We start from the raw sequence: 10,608 nt of genomic DNA on the forward strand, positions 1-10,608 counted from the left end.
CACAGCCACACGGGATCCGAGCCATGTCTGCAACCTACACCACAGCTCACGGCAACGCAGGATCCTTCACCCACTGAGCGAGGCCAGGGATCGAACCCGCAACGTCACGGTTCCTAGTCGGATTCGTTTCCGCTGGGCCAAGACGGGAACTCCTGTTTTCTTTAAAGACTGCACACAGCTCTCCCAAAACATACAGCTGGGTACTAAAACCCAGCGCTGGAAGAAAAACTCCAACCTACCCATGGTTACTCTATCATCTCTGAAAAATGAGGGTCACCTCATGTACCTTTTACGAAACATATGTACGAATACGCCCTTCGTGTCTATTTCAACGACACCCCTACCTGGGTACTGCTGCCACGAGAGTTCCTCCTAAGGCACTCCTTCTGAGAACGGCTCCTTTAAGAGGTTGTAAATCTGAATCACTTAAATTCATGTTTCCACTCTGAATGGTTTGTACCAGCTGGAAAAGCACACAAACATGAAGCCTGGGTAAACGACTCCTGCTTCCCAGTAGGAGGATAGCTTCAATTTTCACACATGGCGAGGGAGAACCCCAATGCACAGCCCCCAGCAGTCAGCTCTCTTTTTACATGCTGACATTCGTTCCCCTTTTCCACAAATGCCTCTTCCATCAGATACTAGAGACACATCCATGGCAGATGCTCGAGGGTGCTCCGTAACGACAAGGTCCCCGATAGCTTCCAGGATGAAGGAGGACGACTGCCACGTCTCCTCTCGCCAGGACTGAAGGGCAACTTCCCCCTCCCACAGCACCAGTGGTACCTCATCGCTGCCCAAAGGCAACGAGGGGCTGTCTTAAACATGCTTGGGATAAAAGGATAAGGAGAGAGGACTCGAGGGGAGGACCCAAGCAGGATATTAGGAAGCATGGGGCCATCTTGGTTGGGCTCATCTTAGATGCAAATTAGATGCGGCTCGTCGGGGTCCAAACAGCTCGCTTTGCTGGTGATCTAAGGGAAACCAGCCCTCCAGACCAAGCCCAGTTTCATCTCCTATTCCTGCTCGGAGGTGAAGTGTGAAAAAAAGAAAAAGAATGGCTGCCATCAGTCTCCACTACCTATGCCCCTGGAGACAGGACTGGAGCTCTTCCCTTCAAGGGAAGGCCTCTAGCTCCCTACCTCCTGAATCAGGGCCTAGCTTGGTGACTTGTTTCAGAAAACAGAGCTCAGAGGAAAGTGACTCTGTGCCACTTTGCAAGCCTAGGCCTCAAGAGGTCTTGCAGTGCTCTCTCTTATCAGAACCCTGCCACCCAGGCTGTTAGCAAGCCCGCGCTAGCCCGGGGAAAGATCAGGAAACAGGCAGACAGGAGCTGAGGCCACCCTGGAAGAGCCAGCCTCCAACCCAGCCGGCAAAACAACGTGCCCAGAGCCAAAGAACTGCCCAGCTGAGTCCTGCCCATGCGGCCAACCCAGAGAATCAAGAGCAAACTAAACGCTGATCGTCTGAAACCACTCGCCGAACCAATATTTTGGTGGTTTGTGAAGTGGCCAAAGCTACCTGATATAGTAAGGATGACTTCTTCGTGCATTATTCATGCAGTGAACATGTGCTAAATGCCTTCTCTATTTGTTTTTTGGGGTTTTTTATTGTTTTTTTTTTCCACTGTACAGCATAGGGACCCAGTTGCACATACATATATACATAATTTTTTTCTGCCATTGTCATGCTGCCAAGTAAGGTTCTAGACATAGTTCTCAGGGCTACACAGCTGGAGCTCACTGTAAATCCATTCCAAGAGCAATAGTTTGCATCCATTAACCCCCAGCTCCCAGCCTTCTCTATTTATAGTGGTGCTCCGGGGGTGCAAAGATTAATATATGATAGTGCCTGCAATCAGGGAGTCATTCCTCTAACTATACGGAGAGGAGTCTCCTTAGAGGATAGGAAGGCTCACTCAAAGAGGCCACACTGCAGCTGGGTTGTTGTTGTTTTTTTTCCTTTTTCGGCCACACTCACCGCATATGTAAGTTCCCAAGCCAGGGATTGAATCGGAGCCACAGATGCAGCCGGATCCTTAACCCAATGCACCAGGCTGGGGATCTAACCTGCAATGCCACAGAGGCGAGCCAGATCCTTAATCCACTGTGCCACAGCAGGAACTCCTTGACCTGATTTTTTTTTTTTTTTTTTTTTTTTTTAGGAAAAACCAGTAAGGCAACAATGGACAGGAGCGGACATCAGAAGTAGAAGAAACAGCATGCGCAAAAGCACAAGATGCAGGAAAGAGCTCAAGGAATGTTCTAGGAATGGAAAAGAGTTTAAGACAGATGGAGCGTGGGGAGGAAATGGCAGATGACAGAGCAGGAAAAGCAGGTTGAAGGCACATGATGAAGGGTGTCGCACTGTAAATCATGCTACAGGCTTTGGATGCCTCCTGTGGGCGTGGAGAGCTACAAATCATTTTTAAGTAGGAAAGGACAGGATTAAATCTGTGTTTTAGGAAAAGAAAGCTGATGACAAGTAGGGGATTAAGAGGCGAGGGTAAGAATCCCGGAGCTCAGTTGGGAGGCTATTATTACAAGCCTCAGGGGGACCTGAGGATCGGAGAGGCAACGGATGCAGGGAAGAGAGGATGCCTTTGAAAGAGGTTTCAGAGACAGAAGGACCCAGCCGCCTTGACAACCAACTAAATACAGCCTGCGAGGGTGACAGAAGTCGCGTGGGAGGATCCAGGACGGTGCCGGGATTTCTACTTTGGGATCCTAGATTAATAGCACATATATTAATGAAGGCATCAAAGTGGAAGAGCAAACTGGAAAGGAAGAGCCCGTGTGTTTCAGAAAGGCACCTGTGGGAGTTCCCGCTGTGGCACAGTGGGTTAAGAATCTGAGTGCAGGAGTTCCCGTCATGGTGCAGCAGGAACGAATCAGACTAGGAACCGTGAGGTTGCAGGCTCAATCCCTGGCCTCACTCAGTACATTTAGGATCTGGCGTTGCCGTGAGCTGTGGCGTAGGTCACAGACACGGCTCGGATCCTGCGTAGCTGTGGCTGTGGTGTAGGCCGGCAGCTACAGTTCCGATTGGACCCCTAGCCTGGGAACCTCCATAGGCCGCAGTGCAGTCCCCCAAAAAAAAAAAATTAAAATTAAAATTAAAAAAAAAAAAAAGAAAGAATCTGAGTGCAGCAGCTTAGGTCACTGCAGAGGCACGCGTTCGATCCTGGACCAGCGCGGTAGGTTAAAGAATCCAGCATTTCTGCAGCTGCCCCTTGCCTGGGAACTTCCATATGCCACGGGTGTGGCCATAAAAAAGAAAAAAAAAATTTTAACAGAAGAGATTTGAACTTGAGACAGCAGCTGAGCCCTACCTGATTCTCAGGGGTCTTCTGCAGGTCACAGGTACCACCGGATACTTGCCACACGTTCGCCCTCCTCCTTCCACTGTAACATAGCCGAGAGCCGGCTTTGCATCTAGAACTTTCCTCTTCCTCACAAGTGTTCAGTCCCAGGTAGCTAAAGGCCTTAGTCATAACCCCGAGCCATCTTCCCTCCCCCATGGGACAGAGGACCCTCGTGTAAGAGTTCAAGAGACATCATGGGTCACCCATGGTGACCAAGTTACTTGTGCAAAGTGGACTCTTATATTTCAGAGGCAAAGGAAAGAAGTAGCACCAAACAGCAGCAACCATCCTTGGGGGTGGAAGACAGGTGGGGAAGCATCATTCAGAAAGGATGGATTATGAATTAAGGAAAAATAGAAAGCCAACCATTTTGCCACGTTCTTCCCTCTAGCCAAGTCATCCATTGGTCCCTCTCTAGGGTTCCTTCCACTTCTGAGAGGCCCCAAGTGGACGTGGACGGGGCGCGGGGTGGGGGGGGGGAAGAGAAACAGGAGCCACTTGAGTTAGAGCATCTCTATGCATGCATTGTATTAAAAAACACACTTTTAGAGTTCCCGTCGTGGCGCAGTGGTTAACGAATCCGACTAGGAACCATGAGGTTGCGGGTTCGATCCCTGGCCTTGCTCAGTGGGTTAAGGATCCGGCGTTGCCGTGAGCTGTGGTGCAGGTCACAGACGCAACTTGGATCCCTTGTTGCTGTGGCTGTGGTGTAGGCTGGCAGCTACAGCTCCAATTAGACCCCTAGCCTGGGAATCTCCATATGCCGCGGGAGCGGCCCAAGAAATGACAAAAAGACAAAAAAAAAAAAAAAACACACTTTTTTCTCAAACCCCTTCTGGCACCTGCTGCAGCCAAGAACATCGTTAACTTTCATTCTTGGGGTACTTCTTTGAAATCTGCTTCTGGTTCATTTACTGCATCTTCCAAACAGATTGTCTTTATATATTTTCTGGGACTAAAAAAGGTTTTTAAAAATAACCCCAAAGTAGGCAAAGACTTCATAAATAGAACACAAAAAGCAACGGCCATGAGAGGGAGGAAAAAAAAACAAAAAAACAACTTGATAATTGGATTCATTAAAAATCATCAAAAGAGACCACTGAAGACAATGAAAAGGCACGCCAGACTGGGAGAAATATCTGTAATACACATATATATACATATCTGACAAAGGACTCGTGTGCAGAATATAGAAGAACTTTAACAAAGAAATAAGAAACAGAGTCCAATTCAAAAGTGGGCAAAAGATTTTAACAGGAATTTCACAAAGAAGATATCCAAATGCCAATAAGTCTATGAAACGGCATTTAACAACATGACTCACCAGGAAACAGAAATTAAGACCATAAGGACCACCTCGCATTTATTACTATCAAAAAAAAAAAAAAGGAAAGAAACTGAGAAAATAACAAGTGCTGGCAAGAATGGAGAAAAACTGAAACCCTTGCACACTATTGGGAAGGTCAAACGGCATAGCAGCTGTGGAAAACAGCATGGTGGTTTCTCGAAAAATTAAAATGGAATTACCATATGATCCAGCAATTCCACTTCTGGGTATATATTCCCCCCCCCAAAAAAAGCAGGGTCTCAAAGAAATATTTGTACACTTGTGTTCTTAGCAGCATTATTCACAATAGCCAAAAGGCAGCAGAAACCCAAGTGTCCGCCGAAAGACAACGGGATCAATAAAATGTGGTGTGTATGCATACAGTGGAATATTATTTAGCCGTAAAAAAGAGGGGAAATTCTGACACAGGCTACAACATGGATGAACCTTAAGGATATTGTGCTAAGTGAAATAAGCTGGTTACAAAAGAACAAATATTCCATGATTCTACCCACACGAGATATTTCAAACAGTTAAATTTGTGGAGACAGAAAATAGAATGGTGGTTGTCTGGGATGGAGAACAGAGAATGGGGAAGAAGTTAAGGTTTAATGGGTACAGTTTCAGTTTTGTGAGACGCAAAGTGTTCTGGAGACGGATGGTGGTAATGGTTACACAGCAACATAAATACCCTTAATACCACTAATGTTTATGTATATTTTGCTACAATTTTATATTTTTTAAAAACTTTAAAACCCCCAAGGAGAGGCCCCTACACCCTCAACAAAAAGAGCTAAAATTAAAAAAAAACAAGATTAGACCAAGTGTCAGTGAAAACGTGGAGCCACTGGAACTCTTGTACACCCGTGGTGGAGTTTAAACGGGTACAACCACCTTGGAAAAACCCGTTTGGCAAGATCCGCTCAAGCTAAATAAAAGCCTACCCTGTGACCTGGCAATTCTGCTCCTAGGTATACGCTCAAAAATGAGTGAGCATGTGCACCAAAAATCATCAACAAGAATATTCATAGCTGCTTTATCCATATTAGCCACACACTGGAAACAATCCAAAGATCCAATGGGAGAATGGATAAAGAAATTGTGGTCAGAGTTCCTGTCATGGCTCGGTGGTTAACGAATCTGCCTAGGAACCATGAGGTTGCGGGTTCGATCCCTGGCCTCGCTCAGTGGCTCAGTGGGTTAAGGATCCGGCGTTGCCATGAGCTGTGGTGTAGGTCGCAGATGTGGCTCGGATCCCGCATTGCTTTGGCTCTGGCGTAGGCTGGCAGCTGCAGCTCTGATTTAGCCCCTAGCCTGGGAACCTCCATATGCTGCTGGCGCAGCCCTGGAAAAAGACAGAAAGACAAAAAAAAAAAAAAAAAAAAAAAAAAAAAAAAAAAAAAAAAAGAAAGAAAGAAAGAAAGAAAGAAATTGTTGTATATCCACACAAGGGAATTCCTACTCAACAACAGACTAGAACTACCAATATACACAATAACACAGATATATCACAAAGATATTATGTCATATGAAAGAAGACAGACCCACGCAAGTCTATTCTATATGATTCTATTTACATGGAGCTTAACATCAGACAAAACTAGTGGATGGGATTTTTTTTTTTTTAAAGGGCCGCACCTGTGGGATCAAACCCACATCCTCATGGATACCAGTCGGACTGTTTTCCACTGCGCCACAACGGGAACTCCTCGACTTTGCTCTTTTCTGCCTTAGATATTCCTCTTAGCCACGTTGGGCGATTATTAGTTACTTCCCAGTTTACTGAGTCAGATAATGAAGGCTTCCCAAAGCCAATCCACACTCGGGGGATCTTACCAGGAAACCACCCTTTGGTCTTTCGTTTAGTTTATACTTTCTGAGTCAGAGCTCCCAATTTGCCTTCTACTGGGAAGGGTCCAATCTGACCTTTCAAACGTTTCAAGCACAGCATCTGACTTTGTTTCACACCCTCATTGGCAGGAGTCAAGCAAGCCCCTCCTCAGCTGTAAAGGCAGAATGTCAAAAAGCACATTCTGACAATGTGTGAACGCACACACCCCCTGAGCAAAGAGAAAGCCTTGTCGTCCTTGTCGTCTTTAACAGCCAACATAATAATAACTTCAGCTTCCCTGTAAAAGCACCATTAGCTACAGCCCACAAACCTAAGGGGAAAAAAAAAAAATCCTTGAAGGTGAATTCCCCCCACCTTCACCCCTGCCTCTTCTACTACTTAAAATACACCCAATTGTTGAAAAGGGGTCTTAATATGCCAAACTTTTTTTTTTTTTTTTTTTTTTTTGCCTCTTCTAGGGCCGCACCCACGGCACACGGAGGTTCCCAGGCCAGGGGTTGAATCAAAGCTGTAGCCGCCGGCCTACACCACCGCCACAGCAACGCAGGATCCGAGCCGCGTCTGCGACCTACACCACAGCTCACGGCAACGCCGGATCCTTCACCCAGCGAGGCCAGGGATCGAACCCGCAACCTCATGGTTCCTAGCCAGATTCGTTAACCACTGCGCCATGACGGGAACGCCCAAACTTTCTATTTTAATGATGACCAAAGGCAAGTTCTTTTGAATTGTGTCACAGTGAAAAACTTTGTGAACTTGAGAACCCGATCGTCTTTTTTTTTCTTATTAAACCCATCGTTAGTTGAGTCAGGTAGGTGAATTATAAAGGTACCTCTTGGACGTTGGGCTTGGAAAAGCGGCAAAGTAGGAGGAGAAAAATGACAAGATGGTTACAAACAGAAGCAATGGTTTAAAAGAAGCTGCCAAATGCATCAGTATTCTGATAAATGAGACATCAGGTCACCAACGAGACACAGTGGTGGTGAAACACAGCTCTTATTAGGTTGGCTCAACAGGGTGACTTTGCTAACAGTGACCCCAGTTAAATTCTTCAGAACCATTTTTACGCAGACTCAGGAAAAGTGTTTTTAAAAGCAAGTATCAAGCAACAACCTGTTCGAGGCAAAGCCCCGCCGTCACCATGGAAACACGGTGCCTCTCTTGTTTAGAGCAATAAAAACTCATGCAGTAGAAAGACACGCAGCCTTTTTATTTAAATACATTGTCTGAAATAGAATCCACTGGTTTTCTCCTTTGAGAATCTCTCGAAATGCATTTCACTTCAGAAAAGGCTATATAAATGTTAAGAGAGGGGAATGCAATCATTATAAAGCCAGATAGGGGGACGAATTGTTCTACATACCTCTGGGTGTTTTTCAGATCCCGTGCTGGCTTAGTCCAGCGGATTCACTCTTCTTTTTCGGAAAGCACCCCTGGAAGCTCCTGGCTGGGCTTCCACACCGCCACCTGTAGACGCAAAAGAGAAATAAGCCATGCATTATTCATCAACCACGCATCTTTTCTAAGGCATCTAACAGGGACGAATGGAGGAAAAGTGGCAAAATATTTGCTCTGAGACATGAAAAGTGTTCTTTCTCCTCTGTGCAAAAAATGTGTGAGGCGTTCCTTTCCCCTAAGAGTCTGATACATTGTTTAGAACTCGAACCATACCTAAGTCTCAGATCAACACCACTCTGAGCAGTTCCTTAAAGAAAGAGATGGACACACAGAACCCAGCCTCATGACCAAACTACAACCCTTTCAAGACCCGTCTTTTAAAATGAGAAGACGACCTGACCGCTTTGGGAATCGGGTATTAAGAATTCTGTGCGTTCTCACGAAGAGAAGAGAGGGAGCGATCCAGGCAAAGAATACTTCGTCACATGGTTGTAAAATGTTTATTTAAAATGATAATAATGTTAATTCTCACACTAGAGCTTGGTCCGATGGAAAGAGCATTAGGTGGGGGTATTTTCACCATAAAGCCCTATTCTTGATTTGAATATGGATGAGTGCTGAAAAGATCTGACAACCCACAGGTTTTAATACAGGTGGGTCTTTTTTCTTGAAAAAAAAAAAAAAAAACGATGAAGAAAAATCCATGAGCAGAACAAGCAACGAATAAAAATCCAAAAGCAACTATCTACCTGGGAGTCAAAGCAGCCATGAGATGAGAGGGGATGTGTGTGTGTGTGTGTGTGTGTGTGTGTGTGTGGTATGTGAGAGAAAGACAGATCTCACACTGAGATCCGGTTGTTAATCTGGAATGAGACCACACCAGTGTGTGCATGTGTGCGTGTGTGCATGTGTGTGTGTGTGTGTGTGGGGTGTGGATGTGTGTGAGAGACAGAGAGACAAGCCGGCTACGGACAGGGTGTGTTGGGTGTGTGTGTGTGAGTGTGTGTGTGTGTGTGTGTGTGTGAGAGAGAGAGAGAGAGAGAGAGAGAAGGAGGGGGGAGAGAGAGAGAGGAGGGAGAGGAGAGAGGAGGGGGGGGAGAGAAGAGAGAGAGAGAGAAAGACAGACAGACACTGAGATTCCAGAGTGAACTGAGACTGACAGACAGCACCGCACAGCGTCTTGCCTGCCCCTCGTCCCACAGTCTATCCAGGACAAGTGCCCAGTTCCAGTACCTTAAGCCCAAGACACAAGCGCCACCTCCTACCCCCCACCCCCACCCCCAGGCGAGATGGGGCCAGAAGCCACCCAGCAAGCAGGCCCGCCGAGCCCGCTACCCTGCAAACCCAGGGGTCTTTTTAGCCGCCCGCCCCAGGGACGCGTCCCCACTTACCGGCGATTTACTTTAACGCCCCGAAAGCCTGGTTTGATTTAAGGAATTGCAGCAAATCCACGAAAATCAAGTCTCCTTGAGCCGCTCTCCTCCTCCTCCGCCGCCTCCTCCTCCCTCCCTAGGACGGACATTCGCCCACACTCACATTCTCCCTTCCCAACCCCGATCGCGCGCTGGGCCATCCCAAGAGGCTCTTTTGGGGGCCCGCCAGCGACCAATCCTGCTCCCACGTGCCTCTATTAAACCCTCGTCCAAACGTGCACAAGGCGCCAAGTGCATGTACACAGGCTTCGCAGAGAAGTTCAGCAAACCCATTTCCCGCCCCCCGCCCCCCGCCCCCCTCCCTCCCCCGCCGCCCTCGCTCCCCACCCCTCGAACCATCACCACCTCTGACCCTGAAAGCGCGAGGGAGCGCGCGGGCTCCGGCACCCGCCCCGGCAGACAATACTCGAGCAACTCCTGCCTTCGCCGCACACGCCTCGCCTGGTCCTGCCACCACTCTCTTCTCCCAGGGTTCCTACAGTCCCCCGGGCCGCAGGCAGGGGCGTCCTGCCGGTTGCTGGGTGTGGATGGGGAAGAGGGGGGCGAACTGCACACACCACCGAGGCTGCGGGCGGGGGAAGGCGGTCGCAGTCCTCCAAAGCCGCTCGGGTGGTCAGCTCGTCCGAAGCGGGTGGAGGTGGGGGACAGTGAGCCCCGAGGGAGTGACCCCCCCACCCCCCACCCCCTCACCGGGGGAGGCAGCTTTTCCGCACCTCTTCCCCACCTGGCCCAGCGCGCGCGCACCCAGCGTGCACACCGAGGGGCCGGGCACCTTCCTCCTCCTGTCCCCGGACCTGCCCAGCCTTCGTCCCCGAGCTCAGTGGCCTGGAAGGGACGGCATCCGGGCCGCGGCGGCCCAGAAGGGGACAGAGCGCCGCGCTCGGGGGGTGCCCACCTGCGCGCAGGGTCGCTGCGGCGGCCGGTGCGCCCGCCGGCTGCGCCTTCTCCGCTGCTGGAGGAGGTGGCGGCCGCCCGACCCCTGGCCTCGAAGCGCCGTCTCCTCGCTCCCCGGCGGCGGCGGTCCTCGCTTCCTTCTTCCCTGAGGGTGAGCCTCCCACCTAGCCCGCAGGTTCTGCCACCGTCTCTCTGCCCGCCAGAGCCCGAGCTGTCCTCCCCGCCCCTTTCCCGCCGCCCCGCGCAACGCCGCGCAGCGCTCCGCCCCCCGCCCGCCCATCCTCGCCCCGGCCCTGCGGGGGGCTGCGGGCCCCGCGCCTCCGGCTGCAGAGCCCCAGTC

General features: G+C 49.4%; 1 long non-coding RNA gene across 2 annotated transcripts in view; it reads right to left on the minus strand.

The window, feature by feature from the left end:
• LOC102166369 overlaps positions 1-10,379 on the minus strand; it is an 88,886-nt gene extending 78,507 nt beyond the window's left edge. For both annotated transcript variants that reach the window (XR_002340862.1, XR_002340861.1), the window contains exons 1-3: positions 10,270-10,379; positions 9,333-9,450; positions 7,907-8,010 (exon numbers count right to left, since the gene is read on the minus strand). This is a non-coding gene — a long non-coding RNA (uncharacterized LOC102166369). The remainder of the gene's footprint in view (positions 1-7,906; positions 8,011-9,332; positions 9,451-10,269) is intronic.

Source organism: Sus scrofa, chromosome X, assembly GCF_000003025.6.
Source record: "Sus scrofa isolate TJ Tabasco breed Duroc chromosome X, Sscrofa11.1, whole genome shotgun sequence".
Lineage (NCBI taxonomy): Eukaryota > Metazoa > Chordata > Mammalia > Artiodactyla > Suidae > Sus > Sus scrofa.